This window comes from Phocoena phocoena, chromosome X, assembly GCF_963924675.1.
Source record: "Phocoena phocoena chromosome X, mPhoPho1.1, whole genome shotgun sequence".
Classification (NCBI taxonomy): Eukaryota; Metazoa; Chordata; class Mammalia; order Artiodactyla; family Phocoenidae; genus Phocoena; species Phocoena phocoena.
The window spans coordinates 13697727-13720096 of record NC_089240.1 but is presented as its reverse complement, the minus strand read 5'-3'; the positions used below and the strand labels follow the sequence as shown (position 1 = coordinate 13720096).

General features: G+C 43.0%; 1 protein-coding gene across 2 annotated transcripts in view; it reads right to left on the bottom strand.

Annotated features, from left to right (window-relative positions):
* Window positions 1-21694, bottom strand: part of REPS2 (RALBP1 associated Eps domain containing 2) — a 228296-nt gene extending 206602 nt beyond the window's left edge. For both annotated transcript variants that reach the window (XM_065900931.1, XM_065900932.1), the window contains exon 1: window positions 21473-21694. The gene's annotated coding sequence lies outside the window, so the exon portion shown is untranslated. The remainder of the gene's footprint in view (window positions 1-21472) is intronic.
* Between the last annotated feature and the right edge of the window lie 676 nt (window positions 21695-22370).

Below are 22370 nucleotides of genomic sequence, written 5' to 3'. Positions count from 1 at the left end.
CGGGCAGCTAAGATCCCACATGCCTCGCGGTCAAAAAACCAAAACACAAAACAGAAGCAGTATTGTAACAAATTCAATAAAGACTTTTTAAAAAATGGTCCACATCAAAAAAAATCTTTAAAAAAATTAAATTTCCTAAATTTGAATAACTTATGTCCTTATATACAGTTTTCGAATTTAATACTTCAGTGGAAAACTGTTGAAAACAATTATCTTGACTAGATACTCACAGTAAGGCTAAAGAAAAAACAACTGTCCTGCTATAATCTAGTTAGTGAACGTGTTTCTCACAGGAATGTGAATTAGCCATTATGAAACTTCTTTATGTGTATACTAGAACTAAACAAATAGATAAATATATGAGTTTAAACTATTAAGGCATAAAAGTATGATGTATGCAACCTAATCGCAAATGGTTTAGAATAGATAGATGATAGATAAATGGATGGATGGATGAACGGATAGATATAAAGTACATATCTGGAGTGAGAGAAAAAAATAAGGCACATGTGGCAAATGTTAAATCTAGGTAAAGAGTGTACAAGATTTCTAGGTACTATTTTTACAACTTTTCTGTCAATTTGAAATTACTTCAAAATAAAAAGTCTAGCCTGGGGTCCTTGCCACTGCGTGGCAGAAAACCACCTCCATAAACAGAAATGCCGACACCAGGAAGGAAAGCTTCTGTTGTGTTAAGCCCCTGAAAGTTGGGGTGCACAGATGCTAACATTACACTAACCAAGATGATAGACTTTTCTGTAACTGATCTTTGCTTCTTACAGGGCACAGATCTAGTTTCACTTAATCAAATGTTTATCACAAATACTCTAGAAAATGATATGAAATTAATGGATATAGATCAACCAATAAATGGTAAAAATTAATGGGCAGAAGTCTGAGGAGATATAGGATATGTGCATAGCCTCAAAACACCTCCTGCAAGATGCTTTAAGTATAAGGGAAAACATATTCCCCTAAATTAGTGAAGACGCCAATTTAAACAAGGGATCTTGGTAAATGTCACCATGTAATAAGGCATATTAACATTAGGAAATCCATGATACAATGCGTCATCATGGAAAGGATGAAAAGGATGCATCATCATTTTTCTAGTAACCTTGCCAGAAATGTACAATCTCATTCAAAAAGACTGAGGGACATTCTACAAAATAACTGATCAGTACTCTTCAAAAGTGTCATGAAAGACAAGATTAAGAAACTGTTACAGACTAGATGAGACTTAAGTAAATTCAACATGGGATCCTCGATAGTATCCTGGAATAGAAATAGACCACCAGTGGAAAAACTGATGAAATTTGAATTAAGGTCTGTAGTTTGGTTAATAATACTGTAGCAATGTTAATTTCCTACTCTTGATAATTGTACTATGAAATATAAGATGTTAACATTAAAGGAGCAGGGGGAGGAATAGAGGGAACTCTGTACTATTTTTTTGCAACTTTTCTAAAAGTCATTTTCCGTAAACTCAACTCTTGGGTGACTGAATGAATATTCCTACTGGATTGAACATACATGTTAACCTCCACTCTCACTCAAAACTCCACTAGAATAATAATGCGAGACTTTTTTAAAAAGAAAAAAAAAGGCTTAAACCTACAAGCCCAAGAGAAAGGGAAAGAAGAATAAAATCATAGTGGCTAGAAAACAGATGGACATATAGTGACTGCAGGAAGCGGAAAACAAAAAGGTCATTTCATAGAACTGACTCCGGGAAAGGACCCAACTCCCTCTGAGGTGGTAAATACAGCTAGAAGCAGGAATATAACAGTACTTCAAACCTAAGACACCAATATTTCAGGTAGCACTAATAAAACACAGCCAAATAAGATATGATATAATACTTTACCACTTAGCATTTATCTTAGACTTATTAAATGAGTTATTTTAGACTTAGATTTTTCATTTATTACTCACACATTCACAAAAAGGAAAATAAGCAAAATTAATTGTTCAAGGTTTCCCTAAAACTTCCTCACATTCAGAATAGGACTTTTGTCAATCTTTTTGACTAAGAGTGGTCAATGTCCCTATTTTGCACAGTGTTGTCCTCTGTGCCATCAATAGCATTCAGTGATGCAGTATTTCTTAAAAGAATCCACAAAAAGAAACTGGAACCATTAGTACTCAGCTTTGAAATTATGTAAAGCTAGACTATTTTTTTAATAAATTTATTTGTTTGTTTATTTACTTTTGGATGCTTTGGGTGCTCGTTGCTGTGCGCAGGCTTTGTCTAGTTGTGGTGAGCGGGGCTACTCTTCGTTGTGGTGCGCAGGCTTCTCATTGTGGTGGCTTCTCTTGCTGTGGAGCACGGGCTCTAGGTGCGCAGGCTTCAGTAGTTGTGGCACGCGGGCTCAGTAGTTGTGGCGCACCAGCTCAGTAGTTGTGGCACACGGGCTCTAGAGCGCAGGCTCAGTAGTTGGGGCGCACGGGCTTAGTTGCTCCGCAGCATGTGGGATCTTCCCGGACCAGGGCTCGAGCCCGTGTCCCCTGAACTGGCAGGTGGGTTCTTAACCACTGCGCCACCAGGGAAGTCCAAAGCTAGACTATTTTTGACTCTTGCTTTCAGTTTGCTGCTAAACACTGAGGGAGCATCCAATTTACCACCTTTCTCACTATCCTCATCCCCATCTCCTACCCATTCAGTTCCTAAGAGTTAACAGTGCTCCAATCTAGACTCTAGTATCCTTTCTCAACCCACTAACACACAGTATGCAAGTTTTGATGAAATTTAAGATACCACCAATTGTGAAATGTCCTAAGTTTAAGTGGTGGGGGAAAGGGGAACATGTGTCTCAAAAATAAATAAAACAAATCAGCAAAGTGTGGTACTGGTATAATGACAGAAATACAGATCAATGGAATAGAATGGACGGTCCAAACATAAACCCTTATATTTATGGTCAACTGATTTTGGACAAGGGTTCCAAACCCATTCCATGGGAAAAGAATGATGCTAGGACAACTTTGCAACAAATGATACTAGGACAACTGGAGAGCCATATACAAAAGAATGGGAGTTGAACCCCTACCTCATACCACATACAAAAATTAACTCAAAAGGGATCGAAGATCTAAATAAAAGAGCTAAAACTATAAAACTCTTCAAAGAAAACACGGGGGTAAATCTTTATGATCTTGGATTAGGCAATGGTTTCTTAAATAAGATACCAAAAAAAGACGTAACAAAAGCAAAAAGTAAATAACCTCATCAAAATTTTTGAATTTTATGCTTCAAAGGACACCATCAAGAAAGTAAAAAGACAACCCACCGAATGGGAGAAATGTTTAGCAAGTCACTTATCTGACAGGAGACTTGTATCTAGAATATATAAAATACTGAGTTGTAAGAATTCTTTATAAAGACAAATGACCTAATTTAAAAACCGAGGACTTCCCTGGTGGTGCAGTGGTTAAGAATCCGCCTGCCAATGCAGGGGGACATAGGTTCAAGCCCTGATCCGGGAAGATCCCACATGCCGCAGAGCAACTAAGCCCGTGTGCCCCAATTACTGAGCCTGTGCTACAGAGGCCACGAGCCACAACTACTGAGCCTGCATGCCACAACTACTGAAGCCCGTGCGCCTAGAGCCTGTTCTCCGCAACAAGAGAAGCCACCGCAATGAGAAGCCCGCAACGAAGAGTAGCCCCGGCTCGTCACAACTAGAGAAAGCCCGTGCACAGCAACGGAGATCCCACATAGCCATAAATAAATAAATAAACAAACAAACAAAACAGTGGTGGTTTGAAAAAAAATAAAAATAAATAAAAACGGGCAAAGGGCTCAGACATTTCTCTAAAGAAGATATACAAATGGCCAATAAGCATCTGGTATCATCAACATCATAAGTCACCAGTAGAATGCAAACTAAAACCACAATGAAATCCCATTTCTCATCCACTAGGATGGCTATAATCAAAAAGACAGACAATAGCAAATGTTGGCAAAGATGTAGAGAAATTGAAATCCCTGTATATTGCTGGTGGGAATGTAAAATGGTACAGCACTTTGGGAAAGAGTCTGGCAGTTTCTCAAAGACTGAACATGGAGTTACTGTGTGACCTAGCAATTCCACTACTAGGTAATTAACCAAGAGAAATGAAAACGTACATCCACACAAAAACTTGTACCAAAATGTTCATAGCAGCATTATTCATAATAGCCAAACAGGAGAAATAACCCAAATGTCCATCAACTGATGAATTGATAAATAAAATGTGGTATGTCCATACAACAGAATATTTCCGGGCCATAAAAAGTACTGGTACATGCTACAACATGGACGAACATTGAAAACACTGGTGGCCTAGATATATTGGGATTGGAGGTGACTGTTAGTGGGTACAGGGTTTCTTTTTGGGGTGGTGAAAACATCCTGGAAACAGGGTGTGGAGAAAAGGGAACCCTCCCACACTGTTGGTGGTAATGTAAAAATTGGTACAGCCACTACAGAAAACAGTATGGAGGTTCCTTAAAAAATGAATAATAGAGTTACCATATGATCCAGCAATCCCAGTCCTGGGCATATATACAGAAAAGATGAAAACTCTAATTCAAAAAGATACTTGCACCCCAATGTTCATAGCAGCACTATTTACAATAGCCAATACATGAAAGCAACCTAGATGTCCATCAAAAGAGGAACAGAGGACTTCCCTGGTGGTCCAGTAGGGTAAGACTCCACACTCCCAATGCAGGGGGCCCAGGTTCAATCCCTGGTCAGGGAACTAGATCCCACATGCATGCCGCAACTAAGAGTTCGCATGCCACAACTAAGAAGTCTGCAGGCCGCAACTAAGACCCGGCACAGCCTAAATAAATAAATAACAAAACACTGACTCCTAGGTAAGATGAGGTATAGATCCAGATGTACAGAGCCTCCCACCAAATGAAATGGAATAAACAAAACTTTTAAAAAAAAAAGAAAGAAAGAGGAATAAAGAAGATGTGGTATATATATACAGTGGAATATTACTCAACCATAAAAAAGAATGAAATGATGCCATTTGCAGCAATATGGATGGACCTAGAGATTATCATACTAAGTGAAATAAGTCAGTCAGAGAAAGACAAATATCATATGACATCACTTATACGTGGAATCTAAAAAAATAATATAAATGAACTTATTTATGACATCACTTATATGTGGAATCTAAAAAAATAATACAAATGAACTTATTTACAAAACAGAAACAGATTCACAGACATCGAAAACAAATGTATGGTTATCAAAGGGGAAAGGGGATAGGGAGAGATAAATTAGGAGTTTGGAGTTAAAAGATACACACTACTATATATAAAATAGATAGGGAATTCCCTGGCAGTCCAGTGGTTAGGACTCCACGCTCTCGCTGCCAAGGGCCCAGGTTTAATCTCTGGTAGGATCCCACAACCTGCCAGACACGGCCAAAAAATAAAAGATAAAATAAAATAGATAAATAACAAGGATTTGCTGTATAGCACAGGTAACTATATTCAGAATCTTCTAATAATCTATAATGGAAAAAATTTGAAAAAGTATATAAATATACTTATAACTGAATCACTTTGCTGTACACCTGAAACACACCATTGCAAAGCAACTATACGTCAACAACAACAAAAAATATTCTGGAACTAGACAGTGAATATTCTAAAAACTGAATTGTATACTTTAAATGGGTAAGTTGTATGGTATGTGAATTACATCTCAATAAAGCTGTTATTTAAAAATTGGGGAAACGAGAAAAAGGAGAAAACATATTGCTTTAAAATAATTGCACGAATGTTCCAAAGTTGATTATGTTGAGTATGTTAAATCCAAAAGGATGAATGTAGAAGATACAATCTTTATCATACAGAGGATTTACTAAATTGAAATAGCACAATCAGCGCAGGTGGTTTAGTGAGAATTACTAAAGTATCAAATGTTTATGTTGGCTGATAGCCCAAAAGTAGAAAGCAATATAGTTAGAAATAAATAGAGCTGGGGGAATTACAATTACTGACCTAACGAAGGAAACATATTAACTAGTAAAATGATAAAATTCATTACGCTCCCTGATTTGGGAAGGGTTATGAATATCTGTTACGATAAAAACCAATATGGGTATAGAAAGAGAGCTGAAATCGAGTATATTTGAGATATGCCATAGCACAGGAAACTACGCTAGTAAGAACAGTAACAAGTAGAAGAGAGGAAAGTATAATACACACCAAAAGAGAACCTGTACATAAATCCCATCTGCTTTTATTATTCAATACAATCTCCCATTCTAGATGTAGAAGGATAAACAGCAGGGGTTGGCAAACTTCTTCGGTAAATACTCTAGGTCCTATGGGCTATATAGTGTCTGTGAGAACTACTCAGCCCTCCATTCTAGTGCGTATAGGCCACGGACAATATGTAAACATCTGAGTGTGGCTGTGTGCCAAGGAAACTTTGCTTACAGAAACTGAAATTTGAATTTCACGCAATTTGCATGTGTCAAGAAACATTATTTTTATTTTTTCCCAACCCTTTAAAAATTTACAAACCCTTCTTAGCTCATAAGCCATACAAAAAAATATAGGCAACAGGATGGATTTGGCCCATGGGCTGTGTTTGGCCGTCCCCTGACAGAAGAATGCTTTCAGTATCAGAAACACTTCAACACACTGGCAAGCAAGAAGGAGCAATCAAGTCTTACATAGCACAGTACTTACTCACCAGAAACCAAAAGGCATACTAATAAGTATGCCACATCTGGAAAACAGTGACAAAAACCTTTCAGAATGTTTATGGGAATTAAGTGAGTTAATACACAAAAAAAGTTCTAAGAATAGTACTGGGTACCCAGCAAGCCATTCACCAACTATTTCTGATATCATCAGCAAAAACATATTCATACTGACTCCAAGAGAAAATACAAAGGTAATGATTCCATTTCTGTAGTAGTACAATGCATATGAGAATTAGAGCAATAACTTTCAAGGCTAAAACTCCAAGCCATGGTATTTCTCGAGAGTCTAAAATTCTAAAAACTAGAGTAAACTTTATTTCAGCACTAGGAAGCTGTTATTTACACATAAGACAAATTTCTAGAAGGAAGGTGAGAGGATGACAAATGTTTGAGAGTTACCACTAAGAAATTGCCCAAAGGATTTTTTTCAAGTAAAATTCAAGATTAGGATCAAGAGTCCATCCTTGGCTACACATGAAACCAATGCTAAAACCAGCAGAGGAAACTGACTTTCATCAAGAATCTGTTCCATTTAAGAACCTGCAAGAAATGAGTATTTGATCAACAGCTCAGAACTCATCTAGTCCACCTGACCACGTGCCACATTTGGATTTATAAGGACAAGGCACTTAGGAAGAACCATTTGTTGAAGAATGAGAGAATTATACTACTTGCCCCCCACTCAATCTTGTGTTGCACACCCTGTAGCATCAACAGAAAGAATAGAGAAGACATTTCCTTATCACCATGAGAGGTGGCTTCAATCATATTTACCTGACATGCAAAGAAAGACATAATTCACAATACAGAGCACCACTACCCGCCCTTTACAGATTAAATTGCATTTTGAGAGAGAAGAGCAAATCAATACTCGTTTCTATTTCACAACCTTAAACAATGGAATGCTGACAAAGCACCCTGCTAAACACTCACCCAACCACCTGTCACCAACATCACCCTCGACACAAAGGGCTATTTTTATGTAGTACACTACTGAGGTAGATAATATCCCATTGCCATGGCAACAAGTTTTCCAGAAGATATGCTAGCCCATGAAGAAAGCAAAAAAAAAACCAAGCTATTTCTTTGCATTTGAGTTTACTTTGCAGTATATGAGGAGGATTCTACGTTTTTTAACAGCCTTGGTTTGCTCAACAGGGCCTTGGTGAGTTTGAGCAATGCACAGAGAAATCCTGAGTCTGCGCGCACATGCGTGCAGACACACACACACACACACAGCTATTTTGGGATGAGGAAAAATCCCTACAGGAATCCTATCCTTCAGGGAAAGAAAAAAGCCAAACTAACACGAGGCCATATCCCTAAATATTATAATACACTTTCCACTCCCCTGAACTAACTCATCTCCAGTTCTAGGGTGCCGTTCCCACCATGTGCAGCCAGTCCTCACAGAAGCTCCCAGAGGCTCCATGGCTGCATGTTTCCCGGTGCCCTGAACAAGAACAAACACTGCAACCGTTGGAAATGCCTGCCCCACTCTGATCGAAAAGCACCCACTCGTACACACCCCCATAGCCTCAAGGCCTCCCGGGAGAAGTGAGAAGAAGCCCTCTCAGCCCTCCTGGAGGGCAGGGCAGCAGGCCGGCCCATCGCGAGTGGACTCCCACTCTCCCCACACCGGCTGTGCCCCCTTCTCCCGAGGATCCAGGGCTCTGGGTCCCAGCCCAGCTGGCACCCTGAGCTGGCTCTTCCTCCATCCGTCCCCCAGAGCCCCCTCCAGCCCCTCGGCCCACACTCTGCACAAGAGGCCAGCCTCCGTGAGCTTCCACATGCAGGCTCCCATGCCTCCGGCCTCCAGCACGGCAGCCAACAGGGGACAGAGCCGGCCACTTGTCCCTCAGCTCCCATCCCACGCCCTCCTGGCCACGGGGCTGCCAATGACCATGCCCTTCCAGACCACTGTTCCTGCAGGCGAAGCACCCTTCGCAGCCCTGACAGCAACATTCCCGCCCCTGGCCCCTCAGAACCAGGGAGGCCGAGGCCGCCAGCCACCACTGCGCTCCACGCCTCCGCGCTCCTGCTCTCAGTCAACCTCTGGGCACACCACGCCTGAGGGACCCTGAGAACCCCAACTGCTGATGGCTTCCTTGGCCTCAAAGTTGAATCGGCCTGGCCCCGAGACTGTCCCTTGTTCTGCTTCACCCTACCACAGAAGCACCTCAGAAACGGTCCAAACCCTACTCAGACACGTGCCCACATGATCACCGCTTCAAGCGAGAACTCCCACACTTAGACAGAACTGCCATGGAAGCAACAGCCTCTCCACTGAGAGGTCATCAGGAAACCCCCCTTTCTTTTTTAGTTTGCCTCTTTAACAAAGACGGAATTCCATAACACGACACTGTAAATTAACTATATTTCAATAAAATGAATTTTTAAAACTTTTTTTTAATTTAAAAACAAAGACTGAATCCCAACCCAGATAATTCTTTAAAGGACTACTAGAAGTCACTTATCTACGTGACTGTGGGCAAGTTACTGAACCTCTGCGCCTCTGTTTTGTTTTCTTCGAACTGAGGATGATAATACCTAACCTAGTGGCTTGGTTGTGAGAATTAAATGACATGAGCGCTCTACAAGTTATAGGACGAGGCCAAGTACATGGTAATCAGTTAATAAATGGTAGCGGCTACCACGACTGTATATATGTGGACACCATATATCTACAACCAGAGTAGATTTTTCCCCAGGGGCATTTGGCAATGTGTGAAAACATTTTTGTGGTTTATTTTTTAAAGGTTGCTTCTCTTTTTTTCTTTTTATTTTTTAATATTTATTTATTTGGCTGCACCGGGTCTTAATTGCGCACATGGGATCTTCGTTGAGGCATGCGGGATCTTTTTGTTGTTCTTGTTGTGGCATGCGGGCTCTTAGCCGTGGCATGTGGGATCTGCTTCCCTGACCAGGGATCGAACCCAGGCCCCCTGCATCGGGAGTGTGGAGTCTTAGCCACTGGACCACCAGGGAAGTCCCTGGAAACATTTTGGTTGTAACAACTGGGGAAGGGACAGATACTAACATCTAGTGAGTAGAGCCCAGGGATGCTGCTAGACATCCTACAATGCATAGGACAGCTTCACTGTAAAGAATGATGTGGCCCAAAGTGTCAATAGTGCTGAGGTGGAGAAACCCTGATCTAGAACAAAGAATAAGTTAAAAGAAGCTAAACATCCACGTGCTAATTTCACTGCTTCACTTCCATTGCCATCTCTCAGTAATAGGACCATAAAACCACCAGAGCGTATGCAAAGGACAGGAGTTAAAACATTTTTAAATAATTTTAAAGAGAGCCTAAAAAAAAAACAAACTCAAAAGGCAAGCACATCAAACATCTCCTGGGGCAAAAAGCTGTTCATGTATAATCATCTGTTTTTCACAAGGCTGACCCTGAACTAAGGGAGAAACAAAGAGATCACTGTATTAAATATGTTCTTTTGAAGGCATCAGGGGCAAACATTATGCATTTAAGAAAGCCTGCTTTGAAAAAACAAACAATTCTTAATTGCTGGCATTTATGGGATTTACTTCAATTAGTCAGTAAATTAACACAGGTGAAACACTTAATCACCCCCAGGAGGCTGAACAAAAATATTTTTCTGTAAACTGAGGGCAAAGTGTTACAAATGAATTAAGTCAAAGCACACATTTACTACTAGCCTAATATTAATAGCCTCTCCTGGTCCTGAATTAAATTATGAGGATAGCTGAGTTTCTCCAGTCTGTAAAAATCACTTTTTCCTGTAAGTCCATGTTCTAGCCAGCCTCTGAAGTAGAGATAATAGTGGTAAATAAAACAGGCCCAATAGCCAGCTGGCGCGTGCTCCAGAGGGGCTCTCTGGAGTGAAGTGAGATTGAGAGGGCCAGACAGAAAGGTCAAGAGCAGAGACGGTTCAGAGCTGGAACTGCAGCACGGACTTGAGGGTGAGGTCCTGGAGGAAGCAGCTGAGCATCCATTCACTCTGGGCTTCCTTCCCCCTTACAGGACAGACAGGGGAGGAGGGGGGAACAAGAGCCTTATGGAATCTCATTCCTGACCCAGACTTGCCAGCACTGCTGCTACCATTCTGACTTTGGAAACAATTAGCTACGTAGAACCGGAATTTCTAGACACCTCACAAGTCTTTCAAGCAGGGCTTCTTAACCACTTTTGTGCTTTGGACCCCCCTTGGGCAGCCTGCATTGACCTCTTCTCAGAATAAATTTAAATGCATAAAAGTAAACACTTAAAATACACAGGATTACTGTATAGCACAGGGAACTCTACTCAATGCTCTGTGGTGATCTAAATGGGAAGGAAATCCAAAAAAGAGGGGATATATGTATACATAGAGCTGATTCACTTTGCTGTACAGTAGAAACTAACACAATATTGTAAAGCAACTATACTCCAACAAAAAAATTTTTTAAAATATACAGGATTATTGGGAATTGCCTGGCAGTCCAGTGGTTAGGACTCGGCACTCTCACTCACAGGGCCCAGGTTCGATCCCTGGTTGAGAAACTAAGATGCTGCAAGCCGAGCAGCACGACCAAAACTAAAATACACAGGACTGTAAACAAAATATATTGAACTACAGCTATCAAATATTTAAAAAAACAAGTTTGTGGTGGAAATACATGTGTTTATTAACACAATGATAAGATCAGCCAGTGTCTACAGCAGGGGTCCCCAACCCCCGGGTTCCTATTAGGAACCAGGCCACACAGCAGGTGAGTGGCCTGCAAGCAACTGAAGCTTCATCTGCTGCTCCCCGTCACTTGCATTACTGCCTGAGCCATCCCCCCACCCACCCCCAGAAAAATTGTCTTCCACAAAACCAGTTCCTGGGGCTTCCCTGGTGGCGCAGTGGCTGAGAGTCCACCTGCCAATGCAGGGGATGCCGGTTCGTTCCCCTGTCCGGGAAGATCCCACATGCCGCGGAGCGGCTGGGCCCATGAGCCATGGCTGCTGAGCCTGCGCGTCCGGAGCCCGTGCTCCGCAACGGGAGAGGCCACAACAGTGAGAGGCCCGCGTACCACAAAAAAATAAATAAATAAAATTTAAAATAAAAAACAAAAGTTCTATTTCTATAAGTGATCAAGTCACAGGAATTGCTAATGCTACTGTGGTTTATTGCCTACAATGCATAATAGAAGGAAATGCTCAATATCAGTTAGGGGTCAGTAAAAAGAAAACTGTATTTTTTCCCCACATCTAAATTCAAAGACCCCTCAGAGCTGGACCCAGATTAAAAAGGCCTGCTTTATTCTGTGCAGGAGCGAGCATGCACAGCATTCACATCTGCTTTTCCACTTTTTTTCCCGCCTCCTACTAGTTAAGAGGAAAAGCAAATTGTCTAAAGACTAAAATTGAAACTAATGCCTAAGAAGATTTGCCAGTCCTACTTGGCATAAGAAAATGAATTATGCATGAAAATGTTTTTTTAAAGACAAAGAAATTTGACATGAGTGGCTGAGCAAAAATATATCTATTCTGACCCCCCAAAGCTAACCAGAATAATTTTCTGCTTCAGAAAACTCTGGAAGGCAAGCGTGGTAGAAAGATCCTAAGGTGACCCCCCTTCCAAAAATTCTCACCTCCTGGTAATCTGTGCTTTTTTATAATCCTCTCCCCTTGAGTGCAGGCAGAACCTGTGACTTGCTTTGAACCAAGAGAATATGGCAAGGTGATGGGATGTCGCTCATCTAAGGTGACTGGAGAAAGTGAATCTCCTGCTGGCCTTAAAGAAGCAAACAGTCATGTTGTGAACTGCCTATGGAGAGGGCCATGTGGCAGGGAACTGCGGGTGGCCTCTAGGAGCTGAGGGCTCCAGTCCTAAAATCACAAGGCACTGAATTCTACCAACAACCATGTGACCTTAGAAGAGGTCCCCAGATGCAAAGAGGAAGGCCACCTGGCCAATGCCTTGATTTCAGCTTTGTGAAACCCTGAGCTGAGGACCCAGTTAAGCCATAGAAACAATTAGTAACAAACATGTGTTGTATTAAGCTGCAATTTACATTTCTGGAAATTCATTCCAGAGCAATAAACAACTAGTGCAGTAACCAAAAGACGGGGTGACCTACCATCCAAGTTTGCCTAGGACTGTCTTCGTTTGAAAACGGAAAGTACCATGCCCTAAGAAACAACTCAGTTCTGAGCAACCCAGGTTGGTTGGTTGCTGCTATGGTCTGAATATGTATGTCCTCCCAAAATTCCTATGTTGAAATCCTAATGCTCAGTGTGATAGTATTAGAAAGTGGGGCCTTTGGGAAGTGCTTAGGCCATGAGGGTGGAGCCCTCATGAATGGGATGACTGCCTTATAAAAGAGGCTCCAGAGAGATCCCTAGCCTTTCCCATCATGTGAGGACACAGTGAGAAGTCACAGGCTATGAACCGAGAAGGGAACTCTCACCAGAAGGCAACCACGCTGGCACCTTAGTCTTGGACTTTCAGCCTCAGAAACTGTCAGAAATAATTGTCTGTTGTCTATAAACCACCCAGTCTGTAGTATTTTGTTATAGCAGCCAGAATGGACTAAGGCAGTCGCCCACTAATAGACGTGTACTGAATAATATAAATACAAAATACTAGACCCTGTGCCTATAGGAAACAAACAGAAACTTTGAAAAAACCTGGAAAGGAACCAAACCCTCTTTTAAAAGTTACCAGTAATTAGCAAAACAACTCAAGGGAATTCCCTGGCGGTCCAGTGGATAGGATTCCAGGCTTCCACTGCCAGGGAAGGCTGGGGGGGGTGGGCGGTGTCAATCCCCAATCGGAAACTAAGATCTCGTAAGCTGTGTGGCACAGCCTTTAAAAAAAAAACCTCAAGATTTCCTCAAAACCAATTTTCTATACCCTTAAAGTAGAGCATTCCCCAGTTATGTGTGGGAAACTAGGACAATGTTCAAATCCAGCTTGCATTTCTAGTCTTCACGTTGTTTTTCAATTTCCCTATTGGTTGCCCCAGATGATTTATTTTAAATCAGTACTCAAACATCATTACCTTAAAGACTGGCAATGGCTCAATGATATGAAACCATCATTCACTCTTTTTTTTTTTTTTTTGCGGTACGCGGGCCTCTCACTGTTGTGGTCTCTCCCGTTGCGGAGCACAGGCTCCGGACGCACAGGCTCAGCGGCCATGGCTCACGGGCCCAGCCGCTCCGCGGCACGTGGGATCTTCCCAGACCAAGGCACGAACCCGTGTCCCCCATATCGGCAGGCAGACTCTTAACCACTGTGCCACCAGGGAAGCCCCCCATCATTCACTCTTGCCGTTTAACCATAAGCCACAGGTATTAAACCCATGCATGTTCCCATCCCCTCTGACCATCCCCAGGTTCCCTCCTTAAAGATAAACCCTATGGAATCATATGATGTCTGAGACTTGCTTCAGGATAAAAGAGGGGGCAAGGAACAAGGTAGGAATGCAGATGGAATGGAATTGACCGAGTATTGATGGTTGTTGAGCAGGGGTGGCAAGTGCAGAGGAGTTTAATGTATTAGTCTATCTGTTTGCTTGTTTCCATTTTTTTAAAAATTAGAAAAAAGCAAGCCTATGACACCCTAATCAATTAACTGTACTGTAACACTATCAACAATACCAGTGTGCTTTCTCTATCTAAGAAGGCATTTTGAATGTTTGTACATGTTTAGAACAGTTCCCTAGTCATGTAACATTCTATATATATATTTTTTAAAATGCCACCTACTTTCCATAAGCATAAAGGTCTCTACAGCCATTGGGACTTCCCTGGTGGCGCAGCGGTTAAGCATCCGCCTGCCAGTGCAGGGGACACGGGTTCAAGCCCTGATCTGGGAAGATCCCACATGCCGTGGAGCAACTAAGCCCGTGTGTCACAACTACTGAATCTGCACTCTAGAGCCTGCGAGCCACAACTACTAAAGCCCACGTGCTGCAACTACTGAAGCCTGTGTGCCTAGAGCCCGTGCTCCACAACAAAGAGAAGCCAGCGCAACGAGAAGCCCGCACACCGCAACAAAGAGTAGCCCCTGCTCGCCGCAACTAGAGAAAGCCCGCGCACAGCAACGAAGACCCAACACAGCCAAAAATAAATAAAAATAAATAAATTTATTAATAAATAAATAAATGAGGCATTGTAAGAGCAGGTAATGAAGATTTTTTAAAAAGAAACATAAATGAACTACAGCTACCTGTGTCAACAAGGGCAAACCTCAAAAACAAAACAATGAGAGGAAAAGCAAGTTGCGGAAGGTTACAGAGTACTATACTCCTCCTTCTGAGTTGAAAAGCCATACAAAACAATTTATCATTTTAGTGACACATGTGTATATATACATGTATGTACACACTATATATATACACACACATATAGCTATAATAAAAGTACAAAAACTTTTCAAATCATGCACACCAAATTCAGGACAGTAGTAACCTCTGAGGTGAGCAGGAAGGGGAATGGGACCAGAGAAGGGGTCACAGGAAACTTTCACACTAACTGGGCTGTTTTACTTCTTATGCTGAGTAGTGGGTACACACTTATTGTTGGGTAGTCCTCTAGTTTTACACACCAGAAATTTTTTTTTATAAGAGTTAACAAGGTACTATTATGCAAATGTCCTCCTTTTAACCAGACAATGGTATGGCTCTGGAACTTCCTTTATCTGCTGGCATTCATTCTCTTTTACAAAAAAAGAACACTGTTTATCTCAAAAGCACATATTCCAAGTTACCCTTTTAGCATGCTGGCCTCTATCTCCCTAAAGCATATGCTACAAAGGGATATGATATAAAGATGTAAAAACAGAAAACTGTTTCATTTGCATTAAAAAAATAGTTCTGGCTAATAATCCAACAACTGGAAGAAGTTCACAAGAATTTTGTCTTTTGCCTATAGTTGTTTTTAACGATTAAACAGTTGCGTTAAAGAATTACAAGAAAACCCTTAAATATGAGTTCTTCCCAAAGGTGAGTCCGTGCGCAGAAATTTTTTAAATATCCTCTACTTCTCCTAGCTTTGTTTTACTTCTTTTCCTCAATCAAAGCCACTGAAACAATCAGACATTACTTACTGGCTTTTTTCCCATTCAATAATTTCCCCTGATAATACGAAATCAACAGTGTTTCATAACTATTTCCCTTAAAGTCTAAGAGTTAACTGTCAAGTCAGCGAAAGACAAATAATGTATGCATGATCTCACTTTTATGTGGAATCTAAAAACAAACCAACCAACAAAAAACTGGAACTCATAGATACAGAGAACAGATTGGTAGTTGCCAGAGGTGGGGGTGAGTGAAATGGGTGAAGGTGGTCAAAAGGCACAAACTTCCACTTATGGGACCTCCCTGGTGGTCCAGTTAGTAAGACCCCGCCCTCCCAATGCAGGGGGCCCGGGTTCGATCCCTGGTCGGAGAACTAGATCCCACATGCATGCCCCAAATAAGAAGTCCACATGCCACAGCTGAAGATGCCGCATGCTGCAACAAAGGATCCTACATGCTGCAATGAAGATCCCACATGCCGAAACTAAGACCTGGCCCAGCCAAAATAAATAAATATTAAAAAAAAAACTTCCAGTTATAAAATAAGTAAGTCCTGGGGATGTCATGTATAGCATGGTGACTAAAATTGATAATACTGTATTATGTATGTGAAAGATGTTGCAAGTAAATCATAAAAGTTCTCATCACAAGAGAGAAATTTTTGTTAACTATGTTTGCTGATGGATATCAGCTAGACTTACTGTGATGATCATTTCGCAACACATACAAATATTGAATCATTATGTTATATACTTGAAACTAATACATCATATGTCAATTATATCTCAATAAAAAATATTATCTGAAAACAGTTAACCATATAAAAATGAAAACTGGGGGCTTCCCTGGTGGCGCAGTGGCTGAGAGTCCGCCTGCCGATGCAGGGGACGCGGGTTCATGCCCCGGTCCGGGAAAATCCCATATGCCGCGGAACGACTGGGCCCGTGAGCCATGGCCGCTGAGCCTGCGCGTCCAGAGCCTGTGCTCCGCAAGGGGAGAGGCCGCAGCAGTGAGAGGCCCGCATACCGCAAAAAAAAAAAAAAGAAAAGAAAAAAGAAAACTAATTATAATGACTACTTGAAATATGCACAGCATTCTCAAAGACTAAGACACCATCCTGAAAGACAGATATTATAAAGGAGTCTATATAGTTTGTTAATTCATTACATCAAGCAGAAAACTTGCCAGTTTAAGGTAGATACTTTTGTTCTAGCTGTTATATTTTCTTACTCAAGCCCTAAAAAATAAAAACATTTGCACTGCGGGACTTCCTTGGCGGTCCAGTGGTTAGGACTCAGCGCCTTCACTGCCAAGGGCCCGGGTTCGATCCCTGGTCAGGGAACTAAGATCCCACAAGCCCCGTGGCAAGCAAGCAAGAAATAAATAAATAAATAAAACGTCTGCTTTGGAATGTAAGCTCTGTGAGGACAGGGGTTGTGTTTGATTCACAGCTGTAACCTCAGCATCTAGAACAGTGCCTGATGCACAAAAGAAACTCAGATACCTCAAATACACATCCAACCCAAGTCTATGCATTCTAGTAAAATGCTGGCCTTTCAATACCAATGAAATACTTCACAACCTGGGAAACCAATCACTCTAACATCTATAGCTCTTTGTCTTGAAGTATTAAACAAAAACTATTTACCTGTTTCTCAGACATCCATATTTACTTTTTCTAATTTCAGTGTTTTACTCTAACATTTTTGTACCTAGTACTAGAATCCTGTTTTAAAATAAATCACGACTTCCCTGGTGGCACAGTGGTTGGGAATCCGCCTGCCAATGCAGGGGACACGGGTTCGAGCCCTGGTCCAGGAAGATCCCACATGCCGCGGAGCAACTAAGCCCGTGAGCCACAACTACTAAGCCCACGTGCCACAACTAGTGGAGCCTGTGCACCTAGAGCCCATGCTCCACAACAGGAGAAGCCACCACGATGAGAAGCCCACACACCACAACGAAGAGTAGCCCCACTTCGCCGCAACTAGAGAAAGCCCACGCGCAGCAACGAAGACCCAACACAGCCATAAATAAATAAATAAATAAATAAATTTATTACAAAATAATAAAATACATCAACACCTCTCTATAAAGAGACCAAAACGCCTTTCAAAATAAGCTATTATGATGCACTTAAATATAATCCAAGACAGAAAATAAGCATATGGAAAGATCCTAAACATCATATGTCTCTAGGGAATTGCAAATTACATCAACAAGATACCACTATATACCTATGAGAATGGTGAAAATCTAGAACACTGACAACACCACGTGTTGATGAGGATATAGAGCAAGAGGACCTCTCATTCATTCCCGGGGGATTGCAAATGGTACAGCCACTCTGGAAGACAGCTTGGCAGTTTCTTACAAAACTAAACTCACTCCTACCATATGATCCAACAATCACACTTACTGGTATCTACCCAAAGGGGTTGAAAACTTAAATGCACACAGATGCTTACAGCAACTGTATCCATAACTGCCAAAACTTGAAAGCAACCAAAATGTCCTCCAGTATGTGAATGGATAAATTGTGGTACATCCAGACAATGGAATATTATTCAGCACTAACAAGAAATAAGCCATCAAGCTATGAAAAAACATGGAGGAATCTTAAGTGCATACTACTAAATGAAAGAAGCCAATCTGAAAAGATTACATACTGTGTGATTCCAACTATACGACGTTTTGGGAAAAGGCAAAACTCTGGAAACAGTAAAAAAGATCAGTGGTTGCCAGGGTTTGGGAGTAAGAACAAGGGATGAATAAGTAGGGCACAGAGGATTTTTAGGGCAGTGAAACTACTCTGTATGATACTACAATGATGGATACATGTCATTATACATTTGTCCAAAACCAAAGAATGTACATCACCAAGAATAAACCATAATGTAAACTATGGACTCTGGGTGATTATGATATACCAATGCAGGTTCACCAATTGTAAAAAATGTACCCCTCTGGTGGGGTGTTGATAATGGGGGAGGCTGGGCATGTGTGGGGCAGGGTGTATATGGGAACTCTGTGTACCTTCCCCTCAATTTTGCTGTGAACCTAAAACTGCTCTGACAAGATAAAGTCTATTAAAAATATATACATATGTATTTCAACTGAAAACAAAATCCCTAAGATAACTCACTTCCATAACAAAGTAATAGGTATAGTGGTTTATTTTTATTCCAAGGAGGAGACAAAGTAAAGTATTTTTATAGAACATTTGCTTCAGGTAAGATTTTCAACCTTCCTGGAACATTATGGTAATCTTAACTGTATGCTTATTAAAAAGAAAAAAAATCTGTTACCATAGAAACTACCAGGGCTAGTTAATGACTCCATGACTTGGGCAGTTATACCTGTTGGGTCACTTAATTAAACTTACAGGTTCCTGTTTAACAGAGAAAGGCTAAAAACATCTACATCTGTTTAAAGAGAGGCTAAAACACTCATGGGGTAGTGCAAATCAGGATAAATGGAGTGCACGTGTGTACTGGGAGCACACACACCCAGACACACCACACCACACACCACCAAAGTGGTCAGTAAAAATTAGGTGGCTGCCGGCTGCTGGCTTTGGTTTGAATCTCTTCTGATTACATTTCTCTGTCCAGGATGCCTTTGATGTTCATGTTCACCTGTACGAAGAATATTGGGTTACTGCATTGCGTTAAGTTAATGGGGAAGGATATATTTTGTTTTGCTGGGCTGAATAAGGGAGCTTTAAAGCTCTGAGAGATTTACCACAAGCAATATTCTAGGGATGTCCCCTTTTGCCAGCATCTTTTGCAAGCAGGTTTCGACTAGACATCAAGAATATAATCTCATCCATACAATGGCACTGTGCCTTGAGTTCTTTTTAAATCTTAAACACCTCAAGGGAGCATAAGTTCTCACACCAGGAAAGCCCCTTCCCCAAGTCCTTAGGAGAAGTCAACCAACATAATTCATATTTAATATGCCCACCATCTCTTATCACACTCCATATATTACTGACAACAAAATAAGCCTTAACAGGTGCCCAGCTGTCACTTACTTGCTGTGTGGCCTCAGTCACTTACTCCTCTTTCAGTTGAGAAACAGCAACAGCATTTAATAAATTTATTATGCTTGGGAGTATTCTGAGGGCCTCATGTAATAGCTGTGGTTTGTGTTTTAAAATATTGACTTTTCCTCTACCTGGTCTAGCTTAACTGCTCAACAACAGAGGCTGAACTGTCTCCATAGCAAGGACTTCTTAAGGGACAAACAGCCATGTTAAGGTCTGTGAATACTAATTATATCTTCAGAAATCTTGAATTCTGAAAAGTGAGAGATTACAGGGTGGCTAAAGTTATGCTCACAAACAGACAGAGTGTATGCATGCCCCAGAAGTATAAAATGCAGTCAAGTGATTAAAAAAAGTCTACACACACAATGATATTATAAGTGAACCATAAAACCCTCAATACTCCTTTGGAACTGGATTTTAAAATACCACTCCCCACTTGAAATATACAACTGATGTTAACGTTCATACTGACTCCAGCTTTTAAGAAAAGGTTCATTTCACATTTGGGGCCTGATATTAAGAATCACCAGGCTACCCTGGTAGTTCAGTAGTTAAGAATCCGCCTGCCAATGCAAGGGACGCAGGTTCGAGCCCTGGTCCGGGAAGATCCCACATGCCGCGCAACAACTAAGCCCGTGCGCCACAACTACTGAGCCTGCGCTCTACAGCCTGTGAGCCACAACTACTAAGCCCATGCTCCACAATTACTGAAGCCCGAGTGCCTAGAGCCGATGCTCTGCAACGAAGAGTAGCCCCAGCTCACAGCAACTACAGAAAGCCCGCATGCAGCAACGAAGACCCAATGCACCCAAAAATAATTTTTTAATAGTCATTAATTCTAAAAAAAAAAAAGAAAAGGAAAGCACAAAACAAAAACAGTATCTACTGTGCATCATCCGCCTCCTTTTTCAGGTACGGAGCAGCCAAAAGGATGTAGCTATGACACAATTACTTTGTAATTCTATTTCAAGTCCAAATAATGATAAGATGGGAAACTACAACTGTCCCCCACGGTGGACGTCTGGGGTCACCTCTAGCCCTAAATAGGGAGTTTGTCTCTGCCTTGACAGACGTCCTCTTGCAGCCCTGTGTCCCTGTTCTGCAATTTGTCATTAGACTTGCCAGTTTAATTCTAATATGCAGAAATATGTTACCGGGCAAATATAGATAGTAGATACGTATATATTACAAGTAGTATATAAAGCGGACAACATTCAGTGGTGGGCCCCCGGCCCTACAGACAAACACATACCCTTCAAGTTCCAATCCTGCAAGCGCCCACCCACCCAGGAGAGGGAAGGGCAGGAGCCTCGAGCAGAGGTTAAACCAGACATGAGCCAAAACAAACACCACTTCCAGAACAAGGCAAACTTTGGGTCTGGGAGGCTGCAGAGCCCCAGAAACGGCCGGGGAGAGGAGGGAGTGTCCGTCAGCCTCAGGGGAGGAAGATGAGGAGCGCACCCAGCATTGCTGAGCTGCGGAGGAGGCTGGTGTCCCCTGGGGGACAAGGGCGTCGCCGCCATTCCCGGCTGCGAAGCCCCTCTTCTCCGCAACCTGGCCAAGGCCTCTGGGTGCCTGTCGGTAGCCCTGTCGCCCCACCCCGCCCCCCTGTCCCCGTAGAAATGGTCCCCACAGACCCACAGGGGCAGGGGCGCGGGGACCTACCTGGTGCAGCGTCTCGGCGGGCAGCTGCGACGCCCGGAACAGGTCGGCCACGGGGCCCGAGGCTGCGGTGGACGCGCCGGGGGCGGCCCTGGCGGCCTCAGGGGGCCCGGACCCGGGGCCCCCGCCTGCGGCGCCGGCGCAGCGCGCGAAGAGCTCAGAGTAGCACTGCTGCTCGCCCTCGCTCAGCAGCAGTGGCGGTCCAGAGCCGCAGCCCCCGCTTGCTGCCGCCTCCATGGAGCCTGAAAGGGGGCCCAGCGGAGCACCGTCCCCGGTTGAGGCGCCGCCGCCTTCACCACAGCCTCCGCCGCTTCAGCCTCGGCCTTAGCCGCCGCCGCCCCGACGCCCCGCAGCTGCCGCGCGGCCGCTTCCTCCCGGCGCGCGCCGGCCCCGCCCCCGGACTTGAATGTTGTGCCTCCGCCGCGCGGCACATGGAGACAGGCGCGGCGCGGCCCAATCACGGCCTGGGATCGCACCCCGGCCCCGCCCCGCCCCGCCCCGCCCCGCCCCGTGCGCGCCGGGCCAGGTAAGTAACTCCGCGCGCCTCCCGCCTTACGGACGGTCACCTGCTCAGCCCGCGCTGCAGAGTCTAGAGGGCAGGAGCCAGCGCTGTTCCGCGTCCACCCTGCGCGAGAGGGGCATCTTTGGCCCTTCTCCCTGGCCGGGAAGGGGAACATCTAGACCCACCTGGAGAATGGTGCTTTTCATGGGGCGGGAAAGGCTGTGGTGTTTTCTCCCTAGGACGCTGGAGCAAGTGTAGTGCCCACGACACGCCGTGCCCTTCCCAGAAAGGGACGAGGCATGGGAAATTAGGCTTCGCTTTTTCCATGACAGTACCCCTTATGTCCTGAAAAGCTGGAGGGCAGAGATCTCCATACGAACCAGGGTCCCATTGACTCCT